Source organism: Kogia breviceps, chromosome X (assembly GCF_026419965.1).
Source record: "Kogia breviceps isolate mKogBre1 chromosome X, mKogBre1 haplotype 1, whole genome shotgun sequence".
Lineage (NCBI taxonomy): Eukaryota > Metazoa > Chordata > Mammalia > Artiodactyla > Physeteridae > Kogia > Kogia breviceps.
The window spans coordinates 138,940,661-138,947,798 of record NC_081330.1 but is presented as its reverse complement, the minus strand read 5'-3'; the positions used below and the strand labels follow the sequence as shown (position 1 = coordinate 138,947,798).

The 7,138-nt window shown below is 59.3% G+C and overlaps 1 long non-coding RNA gene across 1 annotated transcript; it reads right to left on the bottom strand.

Annotated features, from left to right (window-relative positions):
- Positions 1-3,395: 3,395 nt before the first annotated feature.
- LOC136793363 (uncharacterized) lies at positions 3,396-4,936 on the bottom strand. The gene is made up of 3 exons (XR_010838564.1): positions 4,870-4,936; positions 4,498-4,615; positions 3,396-4,360 (listed from the first exon to the last, which is right to left on the bottom strand). It is a non-coding gene; the product is annotated as an uncharacterized lncRNA (long non-coding RNA).
- Positions 4,937-7,138: the final 2,202 nt, after the last annotated feature.

Here is a 7,138-nt window from a genome sequence, read left to right as displayed (position 1 = left end):
GGTTAGGGTTAGGCCCCCGGTGAGGCTGAGGCTCGAGGTCGGGGTACGGACACGTGTGGGGGGGCGTGTGCGGCGTAGGGCGCGGCATGCCGTGAGGCTAGGCCTCAGGCTTCAGGCCTGGCGGCCGGGCGAAGGGCCGGAGCTAGGGTTAGGGTTAGGCCCCCCGTGAGGCTGAGGCTCGAGTTCGGGTTACGGACACGTGTGGGGGGGCGTGTGAGGCGTAGGGCGCGGCATGCCGTGAGGCTAGGCCTCAGGCTTCAGGCCTGGCGACCCGGCGAAGGGCCGGAGCTAGGGTTAGGGTTAGGCCCCCGGTGAGGCTGAGGCTCGAGGTCGGGGTACGGACACGTGTGGGGGGGCGTGTGAGGCGTAGGGCGCGGCATGCCGTGAGGCTAGGCCTCAGGCTTCAGGCCTGGCGGCCCGGCGAAGGGCCAGAGCTAGGGTTAGGGTTAGGCCCCCGGTGAGGCGGAGGCTCGAGGTCGGGGTACGGACACGTGTGGGGGGGCGTGTGCGGCGTAGCGCACGGCATGCCGTGAGGCTAGGCCTCAGGCTTCAGGCCTGGCGGCCCGGCGAAGGGCCGGTGCTAGGGTTAGGGTTAGGACTCCGGTGAGGCTGAGGCTCGAGGTCGGGGTACGGACACGTGTGGGGGGGCGTGTACGGCGTAGGGCGCGGCATGCCGTGAGGCTAGGCCTCAGGCTTCAGGCCTGGCGGCCCGGCGAATGGCCGGAGCTAGGGTTAGGGTTAGGCCCCCCGTGAGGCTGAGGCTCGAGGTCCGGGTAGGGAGACGTGTGGGGGGGCGTGTGCGGCGTAGGGCACGGCATGCCGAGAGGCTAGGCCTCAGGCTTCAGGCCTGGCGGCCCGGCGAAGGGCCGGAGCTAGGGTTAGGGTTAGGCCCCCGGTGAGGCTGAGGCTCGAGGTCGGGGTGCGGACACATGGGGGGGGCGTGTGCGGCGTAGGGCGCGGCATGCCGTGAGGCTAGGCCTCAGGCTTCAGGCCTGGAGGCCCGGCGAAGGGCCGGAGCTAGGGTTAGGGTTAGGCCCCCGGTGAGGCTGAGGCTCGAGGTCGGGGTACGGACACGTGTGGGGGGGCGTGTGCGGCGTAGGGCGCGGCATGCCGTGAGGCTAGGCCTCAGGCTTCAGGCCTGGCGGCCCGGCGAAGGGCCGGAGCTAGGGTTAGGGTTAGGCCCCCGGTGAGGCTGAGGCTCGAGTTCGGGATACGGACACGTGTGGGGGGGCGTGTGCGGTGTAGGGTGCGGCATGCCGTGAGGCTAGGCCTCAGGCTTCAGGCCTGGCGGCCCGGCGAAGGGCCGGAGCTAGGGTTAGGGTTAGGCCCCCGGTGAGGCTGAGGCTCGAGGTCGGGGTACGGACACGTGTGGGGGGCGTGTGCGGCGTAGGGCGCGGCATGCCGTGAGGCTAGGCCTCAGGCTTCAGGCCTGGCGGCTCGGCGAAGGGCCGGAGCTAGGGTTACGGTTAGGCCCCCGGTGAGGCTGAGGCTCGAGGTCGGGGTACGGACACGTGTGGGGGGGCGTGTGCGGCGTAGGGCGCGGCTTGCCGTGAGGCTAGGCCTCAGGCTTCAGGCCTGGCGGCCCGGCGAAGGGCCGGAGCTAGGGTTAGGGTTAGGCCCCCCGTGAGGCTGAGGCTCGAGGTTGGGTTACGGAACGTGTGGGGGGGTGTGTGAGGCGTAGGGTGCGCCATGCCGTGAGGCTAGGCCTCAGGCTTCAGGCCTGGCGGCCCGGCGAAGGGCCGGAGCTAGGGTTAGGGTTAGGCCCCCGGTGAGGCTGAGGCTCGAGTTCGGGGTACGGACACGTGTGGGGGGTGTCCCCTGAATTGGCAGGCACAGTCTTAACCACTGCATCACCAGGGAAGTCCCAGAATCGCCGTCTCCCTTTTAATACACCTTAAGCCCAAAGAATCCATGGAAGATTGTTACAGATAATAAGAGAATAAAATATTGTAAGGACTATAACAGAAGCATATAGTACACTGTTCATATAGACACATCCCAAGCAGTTACAAAGTATATTATAAAGAAGGCTGCAATTTTCAAAGAATAACATAAATTATACCCACAAACTCCCAATATTTCCTGAATCGTTGCAATCTGAAACCCTATTGTAGGAAGCAGAACACTCCAGGAGACATTCTACAAATGAAGGCCTCTAAACCCTGTGGGTGGATAAGGAATTCTGGAAGGAAGTTATCCTCACCCAAGGAAAGCAGGTTCCTATACTTTTCTCACATCACATCCCTGTACAACTCCCATTGATCTTGGTCCAGGCATTCCCAGTCCTCTTGAGATAAATCTATGGGCACATCCTGGAATGTCAGCAGTCCCTGAAATTAAAAGTACACATGCCATGTGGCCACGGGAAGAGTTCATAATATGACCCAAGAAGAAAAGAGCAAATTAAGAGAACTGGTTTTAATTTAGAAGAGTGTCTTCAATCATCCACTAATATATATATATATATATATATATATATATATATTTTTTTTTTTTTTTTTTTTTTTACAAAGTAACTTTCTCTATTTCTAACTACAAAAAAAGAGTATGGCATGTGATCCACAAAACCAGTATAGAGACTATACTTATCTGGAAAAGAAATAATAAAATGATGGTTTCAACACAGGCATATGCATTTTTGAGTGTTTTATTTATATCAAACTGGATAAGATGTGTGTATTTCTCAGACAGAAAAGACATGTCGAGGTAGAAATGTACCTTACAACTATTCATGGGTCCACAGGTACACTGGAGAGACTGTAAAATTGCAGATTGTGATTCAGTAGGTCCGGTGGGCCTGAGTTCTATTTTTTTAACAAGCTCATTTTTAACTAGTGATGCCACAGTCTCTGATTCATTAACGACAATTGTGAATAGCAGAGAGACAATTAGAAAGGTGAAAATTCGTATTTAGAGGCTTCCCTGGTGGCGCAGTGGTTGAGAGTCCGCCTGCCGATGCAGGGGACACGGGTTCGTGCCCCGGTCCAGGAGGATCCCGCATGTCGCGGAGTGGCTGGGCCCCTGAGCCATGGCCGCTGAGCCTGCGCATCCGGAGCCTGTGCTCCGCAATGGCAGAGGCCACAGCAGTGAGAGGCCTGCGTATCGCAAAAAATAAATAAGTAAATAAATAAAATCGTATTTAATTTTGAACTTCAAGTGTGTTATGGATTTCACACGTTTAATAGGATAGTAAGCACAGCAGCAACCACCATTTGTGAACATTCACTGTAGACCGTGTGTATCTTTCTGACTTTTTGTGTGGGATTCCAGGAAAAAGGCCTGCGCTGCGGCCACAGTGGGCGGGGCCCTCAGGCCGGGCCGCCCCTCCAGGACCCCCGACGGGGCCCTGAGCTGCTGGCGGCTCCTCCCCCGGCGCCCCGCCCCCTCCCAGGATGCCTCGGGGCAGAACGGCCCCACCCACTGCGCCCAGAACGGAGCCCGCGTTTCCTCAGAGCTGGAGCTCCCGGCTCGGGGTCTCTTCCCTCCGCCGTCACGGAGCTGCCCTGGCGCCCGAGGGGAGGGTGGCCTCACTGACGCTGCCGGCTGCGGAGGGGCCCCGGCGGCCGAAGCCGCGACAGTCGTGGGGACGGCGGGCCGGGTAAGTGGGTCCGGTGCCGGGCGGCCGCGCAAGAGCAGCTTCTGAGGGGAAGGGCTTCGCGGCCACCCGCCGCTGCTGTGCAGAACGAGCGGCCTCGGGGTCTGGTCCCGGGGAACTTCGGCCCCTCCTCTCGGCCCTGCCCTCGGCCTGGCTCGCGGGGCCCGGGGGGGCGTGGGGAGAGGGCGGCCTGAGCGTCCTGAGGGGACACGGGGCGAGGGAGGCGCAGGGTCCGGCCGCAGCGTCAGCGACCCTCCTCCCGACGGCGGGGAAAGCGGCGAAAGTTCCTCCCGAGGCTCCCAGGCCTCTTGTTCAGCCGAGGCCCTGTGCGCCCCTTCCTCCCTGAGCTAAAGCACCGGGGGGAGGGGACAGGGCGGGGGGCTGGCGCAGGTGATGGGGGACGTGAAAAGGTGATTGTCAGCTAAGGAGAACCTGCTCTCCAAGGTGAGGAATGCAGCGCTTTCCTTTGTATGCGAAGATGCCGGAGTCAGGCTCACGAATTCCTTCCTTTGATATGCACCTCCGCTCTCTGGGGCCTGCATTCTGTATTTACATATCCTGAATTCCCCTCACACTGGAGGGCTGCAGGTGCTGATGGCTGTGACATCCTTTGTTTACTGAGATGGCAAGAAATATTCCGTTTCTCACAGGCTTGAGGGGCAGACAGTGAAGAAGCGTCGGAGAGTCTCACTCAGCATCATCACCCCAGGAGCAGACCAGGAAGCTGAGGCTCCAAGAAGCCAAATAATCCAGCCGGAAGCACGGCTGTGGGACCACGGAGTAGGGTCTGCACCCATCGCCCACCCAGGGGGACTGCCCACTCCCCGCAGCTTCCACGCCTGTTCCCTTCACCCCCTCCCGGGGCCAGCTCACAGGGCCGCCTCCTGGGGGCACTCACTCACCTTCTTCTAACAGGATCCGTCTCACTGTCCTGTTCTGGGATCATCCGGAAGGCTTGTCACTCTGAAGCAGGTTCAGCCTCACGTCACCAGGGTAGCTTTCCTGGATCACACTCACCACCTGCACGTCCACCCTCAGCTCAGACCCGGAAAGGCCCCTCGGCCCCGAGCCCCATGGCTCTGCCTGGGCTGCCACCCCCTCCTGCCTGGTCCGTCCCTCTCGTGTCCCCTGCAGGGTCACCAGGAGCTCCCACCTGCCCCAGGCAGGCTGTCTGCTCTGTCCTGAGGAGGCCTCCGTGGTGTCAGGTGGAAGGCACAAGAGGTACCTGTGGGGTCTCCCTCACGCAGCACAGTGGCCAGCACCCACCTACTGACCTCATCACTCGGGATGGACGGGGGTTCAGGGGGTCCGTGGCATCTCCTGGTTCTCATTTCATCCCAGCGCTGCCCACAGGGAAGTTGCTAAGCAACTCTGTGCCGGCTGCACAGAGAGGACGCTCATACACACACACCCCTCCCAGCACACGGGGCTCTCGTGGCCAGGCCCCTCCCAGGATATGGTGCTCACCTGAGCAGGTACCCAGCAGCCCCCGGGGCTCTCGTGGTCAGGCCCCTCCCAGGATATGGAGCTCACCTGGGCAGGTACCCAGCAGCCTCCGGGGCTCTCGTGGTCAGGCCCCTCCCAGGGTATGGAGGTCACCTGGGCAGGCACCCAGAAAGGCTGGGCACACAGGAACCGTGCAAGTAGCCCTCATTGCAGAGCACCCCCAGCCCACCTGTTGGTCAGAGCTGACACAAAGCACCTCAGAGCAGGACCTGAACTAACAAACAGCAGCTCTGACAGGTCTGCTTGGGCTTCACTCTGTGTGGCCTCCTTCCACTGGGTTTTCCAGAGGCTTCCACTGCAGCTGAGGCACCAGGCCTCTGTCTCCACCCACCACCCCTCCTCTCCCTTACTCCTGGCTTCTTCTCATTAGGAGAGGGTCTTCTTGAAGTTGTCTCCCACTCATGAACCAGACAAAATGTTGAGAAAACAAGCAGAGTTGCAGCCCCGTGTCTATCCTGACCCTCAGGAAACCACACCTGTTCCTTGGACCTGGCCAGTTCAGCAAGGCCCATTTTCTGCAACTCTGAGCCCCTGATGGGTGAGGATTGGCTGACCTGGGCAGCCTGATCGGGCCGGCCAGCCCTCCCCAGGTGTGCCTGGGCTGAGGTCAATATAAACACCGCTCCAGACAGCAAGAGCCCCTGCAGCTGTGCCTGACGCCATATTCTCTGCCCCGTCAGCAGTCTCGGGGCTGGGCTGGTGGGAGGGAGTAGGGCTCACGGCTCTGTGCGTGGCCCGGTGCGAGTGGGGCTCTGCTGGACTTTCTGCAGGAGTTGCCAGTTTGCTGCCTGCTAAAGAAGAGGATGTGTCACCCATACCTGCCACTGGAATTTCACACCGGGCAGAGGTGAGGAAGGAAAAAAGCAGTGGGGGCCGGAACAGGAGGGGTACGTCAGGCAGGGAGATGGAAAGTTTCCAGAAGTGCGCCCGGGGTTACGACCATCCTGCCTGGCCTGCAGGCACCAACTCGGCCTGCGTGCTGTCTCTGGTGTGGCTCCACGGCCCTTCCTCTAGGCTTTCAAGTCCTTGCGCACATTCAGGTGTTTTAGCTGGGAAGGGTGGGAACAGTTCAGCAGCAGCTGGCCTGGGAGTCAGCTCACGTTTACTCAGGGACGCCTCGGCCCGGTCCCCCAGCTTTGCAATGAGGACGCGCCTTGCGGAGGGGCTGCTGGCTGCCTGGGAGCTGATTCCCCACCTCTGACCAACTTCAGAATTGTTTACCACTGGAGCAAGTGTCCTGATAGGGTTTTCCTCTGTGTAACTAGTGGGTTCTTAATTAGCAACGTGAAGGGTGACATCAGAAGTCCTGAATCAGGATGGAAATACTTATCCCCAACTTGTACAGGCATAAAAACCTGGGGAGGCCGTGTGCAGCCGGCACCTTTAGGGATGGGCTTCCAGCTGACCCCTCAACATTCTTGTGTCCAGCCACTGCTTTAGGATTTCTGGGGCCCAGTGCTGACCCTAAGGGTTCTGCAATCCAGCCTCTGTTGGCCTTTAATGAGACCTGCACTTCCAGGATCCTACAGAGCAGGGTCTGTGTGACCGTTCTGTGGCTTCTGTAACAAATGACCACAAGCTGGGTGGTTTAAAACAACAGGAATTCATCCTCCCGCAGTCCTGGAGACCAGACATTTGAGATCAAGGTGTCTGCAGGACGGAAGTCTCTCCAAAGACTCCAGGATAGGGTTCTTCCTGCCTTTTCCAGCTTCTAGGGGCTCCAGGCATCCCCAGGCTTGAGGCTGCATCTCTCCCATCTCTGCCTTTGTCGTAATATGGCTTCTCCTCTGTGTCTGAGTCTCTCCTGTTTTGTCTCTCCTAAGGACTCTCTCAATTGGATTGAGGGCCACCCTAACCCAAGATGACCTCACCTCGAGATCCTTAACTACATATACAAAGACGCTTTTCCCAGATATGGTCCTGTTCCTGTGTTCTGGGGGGCACATCTTTGGGGTCCAGCATTCAACCCATTACCTGTGTATAAAATAACCCTCATTTTAGGAGATTACCAAGGTCCCGTATAGACTGGCACAGACA